At 46.7% G+C, this 21,104-nt stretch overlaps 1 protein-coding gene across 1 annotated transcript in view; it reads left to right on the top strand.

The window, feature by feature from the left end:
- The window catches only part of SLC22A23 (solute carrier family 22 member 23), a 610,381-nt gene that overhangs the window by 534,360 nt on the left and 54,917 nt on the right, over positions 1-21,104 (top strand). The window lies entirely within an intron of this gene.

Below are 21,104 nucleotides of genomic sequence, written 5' to 3'. Positions count from 1 at the left end.
GACCTTCAGAAAACTCCTCAAGACCTGGCTTTTCGAGCAGTAGCAGCATTCCCCACCCTAGCGCCTTGAGACCCTCACGGGTGAGTAGTGCGCTTTACAAATGATATGATTGATTGATTGATTGATGCTATAGAAATACCACATATATGTACATCTGGTATTTTCTGACCATTTTAAAAAAAGAGTGCTAGTCTCTAGTATTAAGTATTTTTCACATGGTTGTCAGAAGCTATACCTAAATTATTGAATGGTATGCTACATTTTTTACTTTCAAAGGAAACATACAGTGGTTAATTTGTAAAAAAACATAAGTGCAAGTGCTCTCGTCAGGAGGCAGCTTGCGCCAGCCCATTTCTCCTGTTAGCCCCACCTAAAACAGAACACTACTGACAATGAAAGTGGGGAGAGGACGTGGTGTAATGGCCAGAGCTGCGGACTTTGGAGCTGTGGACCAGGTTCGAGTCTCTGCATTGCCTCAACATTCTGTGAATCTGTCCTTAACTGGTGCTCAAAAAACGCGAGCGTTGATGATTACATTCAGATGCTAAGCACCAGAAACCACTGGCTCAAATTAAGCACTGGAAACATCTGTGTTCTGTGATTCAGGTGCAGTGTTTTCGGCATGTGTCCCTTTTTGAAATCCTTTTCATGAGTGCTTTTCTCGTCATGGAAGTGTGGCGTCATTATCCAGGGGTGTTAAAGCCAACTGTCAAGTGACAGAAACTGAGTGAGAGTGGTGCACACAGAAAGTAGAAGTTTGTTCCTGCTCACTTACCATACTAAGTCTTTGAAGGGCTCTCTGCAAAGCAGGAATTAGGGGGTCTCCAATGACTGGTTGCTGGAATTACCTGTGAGAGCCACTCTCTTCCTCTCATGGCCGCATATAAAGAGGTAAATTCATGATCAAAAAGACAGTCTCTTCGGACGTTCTTGATGTTTAGGCATCAGCAGGTTGGAGGCGCGGATTGCAGAAAGCAAATTGGTATGAAGGGAATTCCAAGGCCCATCTCCCGATAAATCAATGATGCTGCCACTCAGCAGGGCTTCACTAAATTTAAGCAATGCTCAGCAGAGTGCCAGGTGTAATCAAGAAAGGATAAGCATTGCTTGGAGGGCAGGGAACGTTCAGCTGCAGAGAAATCCTGAATCCGCTGAAAAGACAGTTTTAAGCAGGATTTATCTGAATATTTTGAATTCTGGTAGCCTTCTTCCTATATGGTAAATTCCACAGTCGCACACTTCAAATACGCTTATAGACCATATGCTTCCTAGTAGAGGTGTGAAGGGGCGCAATAATTCTGTATAGAGCAATTGATTAATTCTTTCACTAACTGGAAAGGCATTAGAAGGTCTCCAATGATTAGTTGCTGATGCGAGATAGACGGCATCCGCAGACCAGTAGCAAAGGTAAGAGATAGCAGGTCTCCAATGATTGGTTGCTGACGAGGGAGGGCAGCCTGTGATCAGCAGCATAAGTAAAGGAAGTTGCACATCAGTGCATGATTGTCCTAGACCGTCCACCAACACCCATCAGTGCCCCATGCAAACTTATTAGCTGTGTCAGATAAAGGTAGTGAAATTATCAAGAGGAAAAAAGGAACCCCCAGGCGCCCACACAGGGTAGGGAGCCGCTTATCTTCATTGGGTTCCTGTGGTTAGTGCGTGTAAGGATACATCATTCCAAACAGAAAGGTGCGAATTAAAATGAGTATAGATCACTCCCTTAACCAACACTTTTAATGACGGGGTGATTCGAACTCAGTTAAAATCAGTGTATATAATCGGACAAATAAGAGTTAGGCAAATTTGAACTCCCAGTCCTAAAAATCGGTCGACATGTTTCAGCTATCTGGTCGTGTTCGACCCAGCATTCCTCAGGACCAGCAATCTAAAAAACTCACCCAGCGCGCCAGTACACCCCTAAAGTGCCTACTCACGGTGGATGGATGTTCAAATGAGACGCGTTTTTACCAACTTGTGTTCCTTGTGCTGGTAAAGGACTGTTGTGCATTACCTCTGTTCTATGAGGTTTATGGAATCTGTAAAGAAACCGATAGACAAAATTCATAGCCATTCATTATTAAAATATTTCCTCAATTTCTAATTTTTCACAGTATCTACTTTAAACTACCCATCACTCACCCTGTGACACAGTCCACCCAAAATGTGAATACTACAAGAACGTATTTAAAAACCTATTGCCGTTCTGCTAGAAGGATATATGGACTACCACCATTGTTAACTTTTTTGGTGGAAGTGGACTATTTTTTCGTCCCGCATGTTACTCTAAAGTTCACAGTAACATTGTTTGTACTAGATCCTGGCTGCTAGTATCCGCCCGGGATCTTCTCTAAATGGTTACGTTTAAAATAAACAGTTTTCTTTCGAGAAAAAAACATACGGGCCGGTATTGCTACATGTCCCTAACCGTGCCTACATAGTAAAATCACGCTTATATGAACAGAAGACTCCGCATTGAACTTGCTAATAAATTGTGTTTTGAAACTCACTCTGCTAGATTTCCCGTTTCGTCCTAAACATAATGAAGGACAAACCTTCTCTTTAGGATCTGTTGGGAACAAACAGACAAGCGAAAAAATAGGTCATTTGTAATTTCTCTTTTATATACTCTCTCTATTTTATATAACACGATGGTGTAAGCCTTTAAAGTGTGTTATAATCGTTTAAATTTACAATAGTTGGTGAAAGATCCAACAAGGCAGGAGAGAATTGCAGAGAAATTGGAAATCCTGAATATTGCTCTAGATGCAGTCTTTGAATGGTAATCCACCACAATATGTGAGGGGCGGCTTGCATGAATATGCACCGGGCAGGCGGGCAACTAAGTGGTGCGTGGGTGTGTGCATGCAGGCAAGGCGAGTGCCAAATAATAAAAAATAATGTCACTTACCTTGCCTGCTGCACATCCGATGTCCTCCTGGGTCCCTCCTCTGTCAGCTCTGTGGGCTCCACCTTCCTGAAAATACCACTAACCAATCCTGGCCGTACTCCTACCAGCATGAGAGCAGTGCCAGGATTGGATGGAGAATCCTGGTTGGATGCTCCTTTGGGCCCTTTAGGCCAGTGCTTGGTCTCCACCCAGCTATCTAAGACAGCTGAGTGGAGAGCTGCAAAGTGCGCATGTCACTTTGGCCTGCTCGAGAGAGACGGACTAACTCTCCAGGGTCCAGCTTACTCCTCCAGTCCTCTATGCTGCCAATCTGCAACAGAGAACACTCCCCCATATATCCCGGCTGGAGTCTGCTGTGCACTAAACGTGAAAAATAAAACTGCAATGAAATTATTTCATTGCCATTTTATTTTTCAGGTTTAGCACCACTGCAGCAGGTGAGGGGACGAACCACCCTCCCTAAGAAACCTCCGCTGCACTATGTGTACAGGCAGAGAGAGGCTTTTGTCTCCAAAAGAAAGATGCAGCTCAGATCTTCCCAGACCATGCTGGAAAGGGATTATTTGATGGCCCACACCGGTTTATGTCTGGACAAGACTTTGCTTTCTTTGTTGTTTATCAGGTGATACTTATTATATCTGCCTTCTACAGTTTGTTAGCAAAATAAAACGTACAAGGGCCCACATGGTTTCTTAGTAGACCTCGGCCAGGGTTGCTGAATAATGGAATTGTTGAATACTAAGGCTGTCGAGTCTTGATTCCACCACCCTAAACTCCCTGCCTCTGTCTAACTCCTGTGGGTTCTTTTTCATCCCTGGTTTCTCCATTTGTCACTGCTTTCCTAGCTCTTTGCCTCCTCCTTTCACCCTTTTACGGCTTCCTATCTTTTTCTCTGGGTCCAAGTCTGGGATTTTTGTAATGTTGATATACAATTACGTTTTACCAACCAAGGCATGTGTGTATTGGCTTTAAAATGCTCAATCAAAATCAAATCGTTTTGGGTGAGAATAAGTCGGTATATTTTCAGGTTAACAGTTTAGAATGACTGTGTTTGAGTCATTCCACTGCTGTAAATAACACTAAATGCCCAATTGATGTGCCCACAGTGCACAAAGCTCTGCAGACGTTTCAGAGTCTTGGCAGTGGTGTTTCCTTTGTTAGACAGAAGTCTGTCGCTGTCCAGTGCTCGGTGAAGTGCTGACTCGTCTCACTTGGGTCTATCATACAACAGTGATTGATGTATATTGATGCTCCTGTTTTAATACTCCTTTGAGTGCAGCAAGGATCTTCTGTAGACAGTAAATGAAGACCTAGTCATTAGCCTTAGGTGAACTTAACTTCAGTATCCCCCTCTCTTGCACTTGGCCAATGTAGGTCTCTGGCTGCTTAGAAGCTTTTCAAACCGCTACAAAGTCTGTGGCACGGTATGCTTAGGCTCCGGGATAGCGTGCAAAACCTAGATGTAATTCCATGGATGCCACGACACCAAAATGCAAGATGTAGTAGTGAGATACACACCTTTTAAATCCATGTGACGTCACTGGTTGATTCTTTAGCTGCCCTTAGCAGCTCAGCAGCCTTCTGCTCCTCTTGAAGGGTTAGAGGGAGGAAAAATACGTTGTCCCACTGTGTCCCAGTGGAAAGTGCGTGCGCACTCTGAGTGCATGTGCTGGGCTAGGGTTGCCCGCCCATAGGAATGCATGGGGAATGTATGTGTCCCTGGTAGTTCCTGATGCGTGGGGTGTACAGGCTTGAGTCTGGTATGTGTGAACTCGTGTGAGTGAATGCTGCGCAACGGTGTATGCAGCATGTATGTGTCTAGTAGCGAAGCGCCATTTCTAGACATGGCTGTACGTGTGCTGTGAGGGTGCTGGCGTGTGATTGGCTGGAGCTGGCTGGCATGCCAGGCTCCAGGAAGTCTGGATGGGTCTGCCCGGTGGTGAGTGGGAGATTAGCATGAGTGATGTGTGGGAGGAGTGTACCTGTGTCCTGGATGGGCTGGGTTTTCCCCACACAATGCTGGCTCCGCCCCCCTGTGGTGTGTCTAATGACCCAAGCCCTGCCAGTGAATAGAGAGGGTGGTTGAGGTAAACAGGGTACTCAAGAACCAGCTGCGACTGGTTCCGCCCCCACTCTACACCCTTGAACAAAGGAATGCACTGTATAAAAATGGGGCTGTGTCCCCACAGAGGTTGTTCTTTTCCAGGATCCTGAGGGGGCTGTTGCTGCTGTCGCTGGGCCAGAGGACCGCCACTTGGGGTGTCTCCCTGCCTGGAGACCCAGTGTGCTGGCTCTGGGCCCAGCCTTGTCCCCCCTGCCTGCCCAAGGACTGCTGGGAATCTGCCCTGCTTGCTGAGGGCACCTGGGAGCGCTTTATTTTACTTATAGCGCTTAAGAGCGCTTTATTTGGCTTGTAGCGCTTGGGAGCGCTGTGCCTTCACCCCAGCGCTGAGAGCGCTTTATTTTGAATTATAGCGCTTGGAGCGCTGTGATTATCTGCCTAGCGCTTGGGAGCGCGCCAATTGCTGTGCAGGTGCCCACCCTGCTCGTGGTGGCCTAGCGAGTGCCTACCTCGCTTTATATTTGCTTTGGCGGCACGGGTGCCACCCCGCTCCTTGCCGCTTTGTTGTGCCCGTGATTTATTGATCTACGAGGGAGCCCACTCCTCGGATCATCTGGGAAGCCGCCTGCCTGCCTAGAAGCGAGCCGCCGCGCTGCCCGCGGCGACCCGGAAGTGGTGAGGCGGCCGACCAATCACAGTGCGGCCCCGGAGAGGCCGACCGGAAGTCCCGCCCCGCTGCCGCGACCCGGAAGTCAGGCAGGCGGGGGGCAAGACGAGAAGCAGCCTGCCGAGGAGAGCCCCGGGACCAGCGGGAGAGACCCGCCGTCGCTGGAGAGCCCAGCGCGAACCCGGTGAGTGCAGGTGCCTGCAGAGGAGGGGGGGGGGAGCGTCGGGACACATTGCCGGTGTCCGCCCCGCCCCCTCTCTGTAGCGCGACCTCGCGCCTGTAGTCAGTAGGAGCCTGCGAGGCTCAGGGGCATTTTTCTTGGAGCCACGAGGTGCCCCGGGGGCACCAGTTGTTTTGTCAGAGCCACGAGAGGCTCTTGGGGCATGATTGTGCTTCTGAGTCCCCCGTGAGGGACTCCAACAACCCCACAATTGTGTTTTGAGCCCAGAGAGGCTCAAGGAGGGCATTGGGATTTACTTGGAGCCCAGAGAGGCTCAGGGGGCCAAATTATTTCTTGAGAGCCCAGCGAGGCTCCCACATTGGCCCCATTGTTGTTTTAGAGCCCTGAGAGGCTCTCCCTGGTTGCCCACATTGTTCTGGCCAGAGCCTCTGAGGCCCCAGCAGTGGCCCAACAGTGATTCAGCTGCCCAGCACTTCGTGGGCAGCTGCCACGTTTAGGACCCTGACACTTTGGACACAGGGACAGTCACAGGTGGTGACTTACGTGGGTTTGGCGCAATTGTACTTTCTGCACCTCTGAATGTGTTTTTATGCGTCATGTGCCTTACACCTCTGAATGTATTGTGATGCATCATGTGTTTTCCTCCTTACACCTCTGAATGAATGTTATGCATTGCATCATGTGTTATGTGCTTACACCCCTACAGGTATTGTAATACATAGGTGGTTGTTTTCTCCCTAGTACAGATGGTGCTAGTGAGGTCCTGGTTACCAGTGATTACTGGTTGTGTTTTATTGTGTGCTACAGTGATTTTACATGCAAAAGTATTATTTCTGAAAGTGCTACTTCTGATTCCTGACAGTGGTCCAGGTGGCCCTGTCTTGTACATATCCCCTGTAAATTCTGCCCGTGCCGCTGGCACATTGTAAAGTGTGTGTTTTATCTAATGTGTTTTGGTGTAATACAAAGGCTATTTTTATATAACCTTGTGTGGAGTTTCCTTTGTGGTGGGCCTTTGGTTGTTGTTGCTGGGGTGCGTGCGCAAATACTTAGCCTACATCGCCTCCAAGTTTAGCCTTGCTGCTCGCGCCACGTTACCTAGAGGGTGAGTAGGGGTTATCTTGGCGTGTAACTCCCTTGCCCTGACTTGGGTGTGGTGGTCTCTGACTGACTTTGGCGAAAGCCCTGGCCAGCCGGGGATCCCATTTCCAACATTGGCGGCAAGCGGTGGGATAAGGATTTGTGTTTGCGTGGTACCACAGTAGCGGCTGGCCGCACTTCAAAGCTCTACATTTTTAGATAACCACATTTTGGGGATTATTGTTTTTGGTAAAATTCCATTGTTTCTTCTCCTGAAGAGTGTCATTTTATAATTGTGTCCTGTACATTTGTCCCCCGCCCTGCTTCCAGAGTTTGGTACCTGTGTCGCTTTTGGTCAGGTTGAGAAGTCAGGGGTGGTAGAAACTGCCTTACCGATCCGAGGGGAGGGTGTGTGTGGATGAATGGTGTGTTTTCCTGGACGCAGGAGTGAGTTCTCTTTGATAAGGAGATTGTTGAAGTTTTGGAATTGTGTACTCTTACTTCAGATTGTTAAGTCCCCTGTGTTGCACGTGTCTGTGATCATCCTGCCAAGATGGAGTCTGCTTTTAATGTCTGGGGTCTGTTTTTGCATGAACTGAGAGAGTTTTGCGAAGAGAGAGACATTGCAGTGAATGAGTCAGACACCCAGTCCCAACTTAGGGGTAACCTGATCCAATGGCAGAAGGATGACTGGGAGCGTGAGCACAGTGAGGAGAGGGCCCGGGTCTCACACCATGAGGGTGGTGGGTCAGAGGGGAGCCCTGAAGAGTCTGAGGAGGAAGAAGTTGATAGCACAGGGACGCCAGCAGATAGTGAGGACCCCATAGATAGGGAGTCCCTTGCTGGGTCCAGTGTAGGAGGCAGCGCCTCATCCCTTTCCCTGTCCCCAGAGGAGCTGGAAGATAGGAGGAGAGAAAGGGAGCACCAGCTGGCTTTAGAGAGGCTCAGGTTGGAGCATGCCCAGGCTATGGCACAGCTGGGCATTAGAAAGCAACAGCTGGAGGTTAAGAAGCAACAGCTGGAGACCGAGAGGGTCTTAGAGCAGGAAAGGATAGAGGAGGCTGAGAGGGCCGCCACCAGAGGCAAAGTAGCTCTGGAGGGTAGACTATCCCCTGCGCGCAGTGTTGAGTTTCTGGATCCCCCAGGGAGGGTTGGGTCCAGTGGTGGCAGCTATTTAAATCTCAGTCTAGAAAGTCCCAGTTCCCAGAGTATGGTTCCTGTTTCCCCAGAGGAGGAGAATAGGTTGAGGTTTAGGAACCTTAGGAAACCGTCTCATCAGTCTTGGGAAGACTTTGAGGATGACTGTTGTAGAGCCCTGTGTGATTGGGTACGGGAGCCCACGAAATGTGATTGGGACCTATTGCTCGATATGTTTCTCAGAGAGCAGTTGCTCAGTTGTTGTTCACCAGGGTTGCGCCAACACCTGTTAGGGTGTGGATTGTCTGAACCATGTGAGCTGGCAGAGGAAGCAGACCGCTGGGAAGGGACCAGAGGTTCTGTAGAGTCATTAGGGAGTGACTCCAAAAGTAGTGGGTCAGGGATCTTCCAGCCCAGCGTGGTGGAAGAGGCTCAGTGTAGCCCAGCTAGGTCCCTGGTTAGTGAGAAGGGTGTAGGGGCTGACTGCCTGGCTCAGTGGAGCAGGAGTCAGTGGGTGACTGAGAGCCCCCAGAGGCCCGAAGCCCTGTCTCAGAACCTGGGTGGTTCCTTGAGGGAACACCAGGTTGGGGACCTAGGCTGTCCTGTTAGTCCACTTGAGGAAGATCTCCTAGTGAGTAGAGGACCTGGAGTGTCTGTAAACAGAGCTCCTGTGGTTCTAGAGTCTGGCAGTACCGCTCCGGTAGGGAGGGTACAGGAGTCCAGAGTGAGGAGTGATTGGGGGAGTTCCCCAGTGGCTGGACCAGTGGGTCAGGGACTACCCAGTTGGGCTAGGTTCCCGTGTAGTGACCATGGTGACACCACTTCTGGTCTGGGGGATCTTCGCGCACTGTCAGGTGGACAGGGAGCGGGAGATCTGCGCCAGACAGACAGTCACGCAACAGATGTGACATTTGTTAGCCTCAGGGGGATTGTGTGTGAGTCCCCAGAAGTCCTGGAGTGCCAGGCAACTGTTCCACCGAAGGTTTTAGACCAGAGGTTGGAAGGCCAGGTTCAGGATCAGCCTGACCTGAAGGGTAGGACGACTGTAACCAGTGTCCTGACCGGTTCTTCGTCCAGAGGAATTTCTCCAGGTGGGAGAGGGCAGACCTCTGGAAGGGGGTGCAGAGGGTGGGAGAGCCCACCTCTGACCCCGGTGCAACCTGAGTGGATAAGTCCTGGGTTGGAATGGCGTTCTAGGGGTACCCCTCGCAGAGGGAGGAGGAACCCTAGGAGAAGAGGTAGGGGGAGGAGAGCCTTCCCTGAGACTCCTGGTCCGCCTGAGGTTGTAGGCCCTAGGCTGGAGTACCAGTGGCAGTCTAGTCCTGTCTTGCAGACAGGAAGAGTGGAGAATGGCTCCTATGTGCCAGGGGTTACTACCCCCCGCTCTGCGAATTGGCATGGACCAGTGGCACCTGGGTGGCCCAGGGCCTGGTCCTGGCCGCGGACAACTTGGGAGTACCAGTGGGGTAGCCCAGTTGGTCCAGACAGTGTGTTTAGAAGGAATCCCATGGGTTCACCGTGGCATAGAACAGGAGGGTGTCCCTGCAGTTGCGGGCCCGCGTCCGTGTTCTATCGCCCCAAGCAGGGAAGTCCATCACGGTGGTGATTGGTCTCCCCTGCGTTTTGGCTGGAAGGGGGTTATGTTGGACTTTGGCCCTTAGGGCAGGTTCACCCCTAGACTTTTTGCTTGAAATGGTGACCTGGAGATGGTGATTTTTGGATTGTGCGCACTTTCACTGTGTCCCAGTGGAAAGTGCGTGCGCACTCTGAGTGCATGTGCTGGGCTAGGCCTGCCTGCCCATAGGAATGCATGGGGAATGTATGTGTCCCTGGTAGTTCCTGATGCGTGGGGTGTACAGGCTTGAGTCTGGTATGTGTGAACTCGTGTGAGTGAATGCTGCGCAACGGTGTATGCAGCATGTATGTGTCTAGTAGCGAAGCGCCATTTCTAGACATGGCTGTACGTGTGCTGTGAGGGTGCTGGCGTGTGATTGGCTGGAGCTGGCTGGCATGCCAGGCTCCAGGAAGTCTGGATGGGTCTGCCCGGTGGTGAGTGGGAGATTAGCATGAGTGATGTGTGGGAGGAGTGTACCTGTGTCCTGGATGGGCTGGGTTTTCCCCACACAATGCTGGCTCCGCCCCCCTGTGGTGTGTCTAATGACCCAAGCCCTGCCAGTGAATAGAGAGGGTGGTTGAGGTAAACAGGGTACTCAAGAACCAGCTGCGACTGGTTCCGCCCCCACTCTACACCCTTGAACAAAGGAATGCACTGTATAAAAATGGGGCTGTGTCCCCACAGAGGTTGTTCTTTTCCAGGATCCTGAGGGGGCTGTTGCTGCTGTCGCTGGGCCAGAGGACCGCCACTTGGGGTGTCTCCCTGCCTGGAGACCCAGTGTGCTGGCTCTGGGCCCAGCCTTGTCCCCCCTGCCTGCCCAAGGACTGCTGGGAATCTGCCCTGCTTGCTGAGGGCACCTGGGAGCGCTTTATTTTACTTATAGCGCTTAAGAGCGCTTTATTTGGCTTGTAGCGCTTGGGAGCGCTGTGCCTTCACCCCAGCGCTGAGAGCGCTTTATTTTGAATTATAGCGCTTGGAGCGCTGTGATTATCTGCCTAGCGCTTGGGAGCGCGCCAATTGCTGTGCAGGTGCCCACCCTGCTCGTGGTGGCCTAGCGAGTGCCTACCTCGCTTTATATTTGCTTTGGCGGCGCGGGTGCCACCCCGCTCCTTGCCGCTTTGTTGTGCCCGTGATTTATTGATCTACGAGGGAGCCCACTCCTCGGATCATCTGGGAAGCCGCCTGCCTGCCTAGAAGCGAGCCGCCGCGCTGCCCGCGGCGACCCGGAAGTGGTGAGGCGGCCGACCAATCACAGTGCGGCCCCGGAGAGGCCGACCGGAAGTCCCGCCCCGCTGCCGCGACCCGGAAGTCAGGCAGGCCGGGGGCAAGACGAGAAGCAGCCTGCCGAGGAGAGCCCCGGGACCAGCGGGAGAGACCCGCCGTCGCTGGAGAGCCCAGCGCGAACCCGGTGAGTGCAGGTGCCTGCAGAGGAGGGGGGGGGGAGCGTCGGGACACATTGCCGGTGTCCGCCCCGCCCCCTCTCTGTAGCGCGACCTCGCGCCTGTAGTCAGTAGGAGCCTGCGAGGCTCAGGGGCATTTTTCTTGGAGCCACGAGGTGCCCCGGGGGCACCAGTTGTTTTGTCAGAGCCACGAGAGGCTCTTGGGGCATGATTGTGCTTCTGAGTCCCCCGTGAGGGACTCCAACAACCCCACAATTGTGTTTTGAGCCCAGAGAGGCTCAAGGAGGGCATTGGGATTTACTTGGAGCCCAGAGAGGCTCAGGGGGCCAAATTATTTCTTGAGAGCCCAGCGAGGCTCCCACATTGGCCCCATTGTTGTTTTAGAGCCCTGAGAGGCTCTCCCTGGTTGCCCACATTGTTCTGGCCAGAGCCTGCGAGGCCCCAGCAGTGGCCCAACAGTGATTCAGCTGCCCAGCACTTCGTGGGCAGCTGCCACGTTTAGGACCCTGACACTTTGGACACAGGGACAGTCACAGGTGGTGACTTACGTGGGTTTGGCGCAATTGTACTTTCTGCACCTCTGAATGTGTTTTTATGCGTCATGTGCCTTACACCTCTGAATGTATTGTGATGCATCATGTGTTTTCCTCCTTACACCTCTGAATGAATGTTATGCATTGCATCATGTGTTATGTGCTTACACCCCTACAGGTATTGTAATACATAGGTGGTTGTTTTCTCCCTAGTACAGATGGTGCTAGTGAGGTCCTGGTTACCAGTGATTACTGGTTGTGTTTTATTGTGTGCTACAGTGATTTTACATGCAAAAGTATTATTTCTGAAAGTGCTACTTCTGATTCCTGACAGTGGTCCAGGTGGCCCTGTCTTGTACATATCCCCTGTAAATTCTGCCCGTGCCGCTGGCACATTGTAAAGTGTGTGTTTTATCTAATGTGTTTTGGTGTAATACAAAGGCTATTTTTATATAACCTTGTGTGGAGTTTCCTTTGTGGTGGGCCTTTGGTTGTTGTTGCTGGGGTGCGTGCGCAAATACTTAGCCTACATCGCCTCCAAGTTTAGCCTTGCTGCTCGCGCCACGTTACCTAGAGGGTGAGTAGGGGTTATCTTGGCGTGTAACTCCCTTGCCCTGACTTGGGTGTGGTGGTCTCTGACTGACTTTGGCGAAAGCCCTGGCCAGCCGGGGATCCCATTTCCAACAATTGTGACATGGTTGACGGTATGAATGAATATCTTTAATTTTTGTTTAGTGTAACGTGTAGTGTCCAATTGTGTATATAATATGTATTAACTTTTTCAAAAAGCTTTTGTCCTTAAAAAATGAATAAATAAAAAGCTATTAACTAGCAAAATCTAGGTTGGAAATATCATTTCTTTCTCTTTTCTAGCCATAAATGCCTAGAAAATTGCAATCAACAGGCTTAACTGCCATGAAGCCAAGAAATACCTACATATGCAGCGCACTGCTCTAGAAAATGTATTATTCCGTGGAATGTGTCTATCATGTCCTATCATGTCCTATCCTTGGTTAGTCTTCGAAGCGCTCTGATTAAGATCAGGCTGCTGGGAGGTCCTCCGGGGAGTGAACAGCCGGTCGGTTTTGGTTTGTTTAGTGACACATGCTAAATGCAGAAACATCAAAGTGAAGTCTCTGCAACCAACAGCATCTTCTCTGTGTCAATTTGAAGGTTTGTAACACCAGAAACAACTCTCCAGAATCTGCATAGCCTTGTTTTTCTAATTTAATTATTGGGGTTTTGGGCCTCTCCCAAATTAGTTTTGTTAGTGAAAGGCACTGAAATTATGATATTGATTTTGCCCAGTGTAACCAGGACATCTGGATTCAGTGACCCTTCTCCTTTGACCAAATCAAGTGAGCTTAGGCGAATCAATTGACTTAACTATCCCCTCTTTCCTTGACTCTAAAGTAATTCATTTCACTTATACTGCTGCCCCATCAATATTCACAGTATTTGGCATTTATATAATGCACATAGCAAACAACATTGTTTCTTGGTTCACCCATGGCACCCTTGTCCGAACATTAGGGATGGTGAGGTTGAATTCTTGAATAAATCCAAGTTTATTTTTTGTAACTTATTTTTTTTAAATAAAAAAATCACTAAATGCAGTGATTTAATGCATTCACCTGAAAGGAATTAATTCACCCATTTGCCCGGCAACAACCACCAAAGTTCACCGAAGGTCCGGGAGTTGGCAGTGCACAGGAACCATGACCGAGTGCAGCTCTTGCTTATTTTTCTGATACCTGCTGCAGTGGCTCATAGAGCGCAACATTCGATTTCTGCTGTCTTGGAGGCCTCTGACCGCATGAATCCTACACCCGTATTGGTATTTCAAGGGAAGACACAGAAGTTGCAGATACAAGTTCGAGGACCCTAGTCGAGACACACATCTTCCCTGTAGATAACTTGGGCAGTTGAACAATGATGAGCAGACTGGCTTTGGAATTAGAAAAGCATACATTTATTTACCATTTTCACATTTCTGTAGTAATGTATTGCATTGAATTGGATACATGGTATGGTCTGAGATTGCTGGAATTTCTAATTACAATGCACTTACTAACGAGAAGGACAGTAGAGAAGATTCACCTTTCTAGATGTTTTCACCCATTTTACAAACGTTGGCATTAAAACATCAAAGTCTTTATCAATTTAAGAAAGGGGGCAGGACCAGGAGATGTCTTAATTTTCCATGCATTTAGCAATACTGGTTTCTAATTATGTATTCCTTTTTATATATTTGTGTATTAAAGTGCTAAAAAAAAGTCATTGGAACAGAAAAAAAGCTTTGGCCTAAATACATTTCTATGTACATGGTTGTAGGGAGTATTTTAAGAGGCTACCTGGTCTCCTGTGGGGTGCCTGATCAAGGACAGAATTACTGACCTTGTTCGTTGAAGCAAAGGCAGTCCTTCATAGAAATGTTGTCTAAGGCGGGCCAGTATTTGTGATCCAGCACACCACCCTAGTACAATTATATTTCGCTTCCATGATATAAATGTTGCTTGCCTACAGTGGTTCAAATCACATCACTTGCAACAAATTTCCAAGAAATTCCTATGGTAGGACTAATCAGCGATCCCTGGAAATTTCTATGTAGTTTTGACCAATGTTCCTGCGATACGTAACTGTGAAATGAATGGACCGCTTCCTGATAATTTCTCCAATTAATTAGTGGAAGAGAGTAGTACTAATCATTTATAATAAAATAGTCGCACATTTTTGTGATTTAAAATCTCACCAGGTTTTAAGATTTTTGGAAACCTATTCTAGAGTATGTCCACCACTTTGTTAATTGCTCCCAAAATAAAATCCTGTTTAGCAACTTGCTTTCTAGGATGCAGAAACTAAGTTGCCAACCACCAGAAGAGGTAAAAAAAAAATACAAACCATATTATCTTCTGGAAAAAAGCACTATAGGAAGCATTTAAATAGACATCCGCGAGGCGGATGAGAGCAGTGTTAAAAGCCAGGAAGGAGGAGTGACTGGGAACGTTGCCAAGAATAAGAACACAGCATAACGCAGCTGGAAGCAAAAATGAAACAGTTCAAATGGAGTAAGAGAAACAAATAAACATTTTGACACATTACAATTTAACTCCCTTGAAATTAAATATTAAAGAGCTGCTGAAATGTGAAAGGTTACATTTCATGCTGCAAGAAAGCAATAATATGAAAGTAGCAGATGTTCGCGCTCTGGTAACACAAAAAATAGACTAAAATGTTTTGGAGTGTTTGAAACTTGGAAGTAATCTAAATGTTTCTACGTGTCTTATGCACAGGAAAAGGAGTTTTAAGGCAGCTGAGGGAAAAGGCATGAGTAGTAGAGAAACCGTGCTTTATGCAGTCTTGCTACAGACCGCTGTAGCTGACTGTCACGGAGAGCATTGTAATCAATACTTTATGCTAGCAGTGGACTTTAAATCTGGTCTTTGCTCATGATTGGATGACTTTCTTGTCTAGTTTATTCCCTGCTCCTGATTCCATGGCTGTTCTCCATATTCTGTGTGTTGACCGACCCCTGGACCATTTAAGTTTCACCTTCATTTGTGATTAGTTGAGTGTATCCTTATGCTGCTGATGTTGGGAAATTATTTTCCTTTTTGCAGGTTTCTTTAGCATTTCAGCTACAGCACCTAATGAGTGCATGTCCTGCTGCTTCGTCCCGATGTCTCTCCCCTCGCTCGCTACACCCCCTGCCTCTCCAGTTATCCTCGGTATCTACCCTCCTTCTGCACTACCTCCGATTCACTCTCACCACCTCTCTTCCCACCCTACCTCTGCCTCCCCTCCTACATGCTGGACACCAATGCCTGCTGATACCCAATATCCCTCCCTCTCCCCACTCCCCTGTTTGTCTCCTGCTGTCTTTCCTATCAACTCTCCACTTGGTGCCTGTCACCGCTACTGCTATTGGCTTTGCTAGAGCGTGTGATCCGTGGTGCAAACATTGTCAATGCCAGCTGCTGTGGATGGCAGCCATCTTGGAATGTTGCTTTGTATTCTTCCAAGATGGTGGTCATGTTGCATCTAGATGCAGTGTTTTCTATACTTCTACAATTCCAAGATGACCTCCATGTTTCATCTAAATGCATCTACTGACTGCCATAGAGTGTACTCTTGCTACTCACCTGAGCTGTTCAAAATCTGGAAACAATGGTCCTATTTGAATTCTATACTTCTCACCCGCTCACATAATCCAATCTGGACATCCTTGTCTTCTCAAATGCACTTACCCCTGGAAACTGGCTTCAGTGCTTTACGTCAGCCCACCGGGTTCCAATTATTCACTTTGTGCCCCACCTGATCTTGCTACACCACACTTAGTGGAATTCTGGGTTGCTGAAACTTCTTCCATGTGCAAGGAGTAAAACTATTGACCTGGCCTGCCTTGTTCTCCTGCGTTCACAAGGGCTGTGTAGATGACCTGATTTTCTTTGTTTTCTCCTCCTACTGCTGATTACGACGGAATGAATAAGACCAAATTGGCATAGATGAAGACACTTTCATGTATGAAGGTCCTGACTGATTGGATTGTATGTGACCAGGGCTTGCTGGAATGCCTGTGTTGGGCTCTCTCTTGGAAGAAAGTGTATTTGTGTTTACTAAGAGCAGCAAATGATTTAAAATGTACAAACTGGAAACCAGTAAAGGTGAAAAATAATGTTTTCTTTGTGATCTTATGTGTATGCCTGTAAGTCCATGGACCATATATTTTTGTGGGGGAAATGTTTACGAAGTTAGCCTTATGGTGGTGGGAACCTTTCCACCACGCCTGGTGCATTTTGTGTTTTTTAATAGAAATTATCTGTGATCTGCACCCTGATTCTTTAAGGGGCCAACAAATTCAGACATGCTAATATCTGTGGGAACTATGAGGTGCTGCAAGAACCAATCTTGCTTTCTCAGTTCCACAGAGCAAGGAAGGACGCAAACTGGACGTCTATGGAAGGAATGGTATGGATGTTGCTGTGGTAATTTCAAGCTGCCATTTCTCTACAAAACACGGCTCACTAGTAGAGGAAATTTGCCATGGCTGTCTGTTTCTGGAGTTCTTTCCACCAGACAGTAAACCATCAATGACCTTTTGGAAGGTGAAATAGCATAAATCCACATAATAAAAATATCAGGAGCCTTAGCAGAAAGTGGAATCTGACAGCTTGGTAATGGTGCTGGCTTAAAAGGAAAATGTAGCATAAGGGTATTAATTTTCAAGGAAAAGATGTGAATGCCTTTTGATGCAGAACTGCCATTTTATCTGAAGCCATATAAAGTCCTGCAAAAGATAAAAGTTTACAAGGAGGTTGCAAGGACTCTTTTTTTCCTATTACTTTTGGAAGCTCAAGGGAGGTGACTGGCACAGGCAAAGAAAGTTTTTTCCACCAAACCTTCAAGAATTATAATAACCACCCCAGGTGGAAACAATGGCAACAAAGTGGGGCACTTGAGGATGATCTGGAAAAGTATAAACAAATGCCAAGATATGTCTGATTCAAACATACAGCCTCTTCCTTTTTTATCACCTCGGTAAATGGCTGAATGTCCGATCACTAGCAAAAGTGGCAGCATTACCTGATTGAGTTTAGGATATGATTCTAAATCAACAGAATCAACAGTTTATTGCTAAAAGTCTCTAAAAGAAGTAAGACTGAATGTTTTTGCTGCATTGAATCCTACTATAATAATTTTTTTCATGTCCCAGTTTTGTGTTTAAAAATCTGAAATGTCCCATGGTTAATGGTTAACAACTAACACTTTCAATTCATGGTGCTATTCTTTTTATCTTAAATCTACCACAAAGGTTTTTTTAATGTTGTGTATGTCGAGAGTAGCACATCACTTGTGTAGACTTGGGCACCATTGTTTATAATTATTTAGACATTGTTTTGATGAGAGGCATCCTCTCAGAGTGCCATTTTTCTACAACTAGCAGTCCCAGGTGTTCTGCAAACTCTTGGCTAGTCATTAAACTGGAGTAGGTCTTGACTGAGTTCATCCCAGAAGAGCACATTCCTAGTAAAGTAAAGTAAAGTAAAGTCCACATTTGTAAAGCGCACAATCACCCGTAAGGGTCTCTAGGCGCTGGGGGCCGTCGGGAAGATTAAGCGAGCTATTGCCCAGAGTCACATGGTGCTGGGCTAACCTGCCGCCGGAGCCGGGGATCGAACCGTGGTCCCCAGATTCCAGCGTCAGTCGCCCTGGCCGCGGCGCCACACCTCTTCCACAGTGGTTGGTTTCAATACAAGTGAAACAAGTATCGACTCTGTGGATCGAAGGGTGAATCGTTTAATGCGAAGATGCAAGAAATTCAGATGAGGGGGCAGCACTCCTATCATGCTTTACAAGGTCTTGTTTTGAACAGAGTTGTTGTGCTTCCGCCATGATCTTCCATGACTGGTTTTGGATGTGTTATTTCCAAGAACATCCGGTCATGCAGTGGAAGGAAGTATATGAAAAGAGGATGGCCCAGGTGTAGTTATTCCTAAGCATGCAAATGCATCTCTACTGAGGAGCTCTTAGAAAAAGCTTCTCAATCTTCCAAAGTCTCAAAAACATGCTGGTTTATTAATTTAGCAAAGGCCCAAAACCAAGAGAACCAGTTTAACCTCATAATACCCATGCCCTTAAAATGCTACACTACTTCCCTATCAGACAAAGGTGGCAGTCCAAAACTGTGCACTTGATCTATAGGGCACTGTATGGCATGCACCTGGAACTCTCTACAAGATCTCCAGTAATTGGTGTCCTCAATGAAGCTGAGATCAAACGATGACATCCTCTTGCTACCAAGACATGCAGATGCAAAGAATTTGATGGCAGATCATTCCATGTAGAATGTTCTAATATGTGGAACTGCCTGGCTGCTCACATTAGGATGTGACAAAGTTCTCCTGAAATAGTCTTGGGAACTCAAGATCCACCGTTTCCATTCAGCCTTTGTTCAGAATCGCAGTATTGCACAGACTCTGTAAGTATCCACCCCATGCACCTCAATCAGACCAAGTGCTCAAGAAGTGATCCTCCACTCTGATGCTTACCATGTTTGGTATTTTTAAAGGCTCTACAGTCTGACCTCTGTGGTTCTCATAGACTATAGTTCAAGGTCATCTGGAGAATAAAGGCTTCACTCCTTCTCAGCATCTACTACTGAGACTACCATCTACATTTTACCCGAAGGCCTCGCATGTTTTTTGCAGCAAGCATGACAAAGTAAAAATATAAATAAAAGAAATTAATTGAAAAAAATCTGCTATGCAGATTTTTTTCCAATAGTGGGTGTCTCATAAAAAGCCAACACAGATGCTTGGCTTGTGGATGGGGACACTTCTATACTAATCCTAACTGACAGCAACAGATGAGAAGAGAAGACCCCCATATGAAATATGGGCAAACACAACCATAATGTTTTTGTATACAGAAGGCGGGAGATATTGGACTGCACCAACTCTTCAATGAAACTCAAGAGCCATGAAACTGGAATATTCTTTACAACATTCCTCTGATTGCAAGACGTCCTGGGGAAGTAAGCCTGGCAGATGCCTTGAGCAAGTGCCCGGGAACATGTCGAGTGGAAACTCTAAGAGGTGCAAAAAATGTCTGCCATAAAGGGCAGCCATCCAATAGTTGATCTATGCATTTCCACCAGCAACACCCACAACAGCATCATTTGGCAAATTGAACTAGAAGTGTGCAGAACAGATCTCATTGAACCATACTGGGTGCGGCAAATGTGGCACACCAACCTTCTTCAATTCCCAAATTAATGGTGTCACAAACCCAGGACCTATATGTCCTCCGTGCCTTATCTCTTTCATAGCAAGGTTCCAACTTAATTTTTCTCAAACTAATACATTTCACGTATGACATTCTTAGAGAACCCAAAACGTAAGCAAAAAATACTCTTTGTACTCAAACCATGAAAGAACATCGAAATACTGTCTCAACGGATCCAAGAACTTAAAGCAAAGGGAAGGATTGATGTGCGTAACGCATGTCCAAGTGGAAAATGGTTTGTCACTTTGTGCAATAATGAGATTAGCAAAGTTTCCAGAGGTACAATCGAACAACATTCTACTAGACGCGTGGCAATAATTACATACTTGCATGCAGACATTGTAACTTCAGGATTTACCAGTAAGTTTACTTCCCCAGAGGTGGCATTGTTCATAGATACACATTCAACCTGCCCTCCTTGTGAAACAAGTAAATCATCTTATGGGCACACTTGTGCTTGAAACTTTTAAGGTTGCCTGCAGGCAAACCTATCCACCCCATTTGCCAAATATTAGAATAAAACAATGAGTTAGATATGACACCGCGCTAAAATGACTACTGTTATGTGAATTGTGAGATTTTTGATCTTGGTTTTAAAGTTCCATAATGACCCTTTTTTCTTAACATACTGTGATATCGTCGCATTAATAATAGGATTCATGTCAATTTAATTGTTTTTTTAATGATATGAGTGTATATTGCATGTTTGTACCTTTTATGGTGATTTTTAATCATCGAATAAAGAATCCTGACTGACTGACTACTGTTACGTCTGCACTTTGTCTGTACTTTACTTATCCGAAGTGTTGCTAGCCTGTCAACAAGGAATCTTTCAGTGCTGAAGACCACAGTTGATTCAAAATATAAAGTCTCATAGGTCTGTTTTCTCATGTTTGCACTCTGTAGCAGATATTTTATCAAACTCCTTTACTCACAACATCAATGAGTTTTGTTGGCATAGACAATCAAAACATCATCTGGGAAAGGAAAGATCAGATAGGATTAGTGGATTGGAAAGTGAAGAATGTCTTAAGTACTTCACAAATATTTTCATTGATAGTGAATATAAAATATGTGCATGTGTCATACAGTACAACATAAAAATGGCTCCTTTAAGGCAATTGTCCTATTTTCCATATCAAATGTGCTGACTCTGTTGTTGCTCCTTTGGAGGTGTATAATATTTATTTTGACTTTGGAATGCATATTAATCACACAAGGTTTTAGATTTTGATTTCAAATCAATAGTTTTACGAATACTTCAATCCACAGCTTAAATAAATTGCCAGTGTAAGTGCTCAAAGTTTACTGATATCATTTAATCAAAGGTTTTTACAAAATGCTCACAAGTAGGAATAATGTAGAACATGGTGTGTGAGGATGCGAACCGAACACAGAAAACTGAACAACCCTCACTGGAAGAGAAGGAGAGACTAATGGCATTTTTCTTTGCTGGTCTCCCTAGCAGCTCTCCCTTCTCATTGCTTCTCCTCTGGTACTCGCACATCCTGCAGTCTTCATTTATGCACGCAGGGCAGAGTCCGGGACACTGCATGTTGTGGTTGTGTAGTTGCCATGAGTTACAACATTTTCTCAGAACATGAGCTGTGCTTTGTTTTGAGGTTTTAAGAATTTCTTACATCATTGTAATTTTAAATTAAACAAATGAATCAGTTTATGTGCATCAATATAAAAAACCATGTGCACGAACGTGAAAGGTGATTCAAGAAAAG

The sequence above is a fragment of the Lissotriton helveticus genome, chromosome 4_1 (genome assembly GCF_964261635.1).
Source record: "Lissotriton helveticus chromosome 4_1, aLisHel1.1, whole genome shotgun sequence".
Lineage (NCBI taxonomy): Eukaryota > Metazoa > Chordata > Amphibia > Caudata > Salamandridae > Lissotriton > Lissotriton helveticus.
The sequence above is the reverse complement of the archived record's forward strand: the minus strand, read 5'-3'. Positions and strand labels throughout refer to the sequence as shown.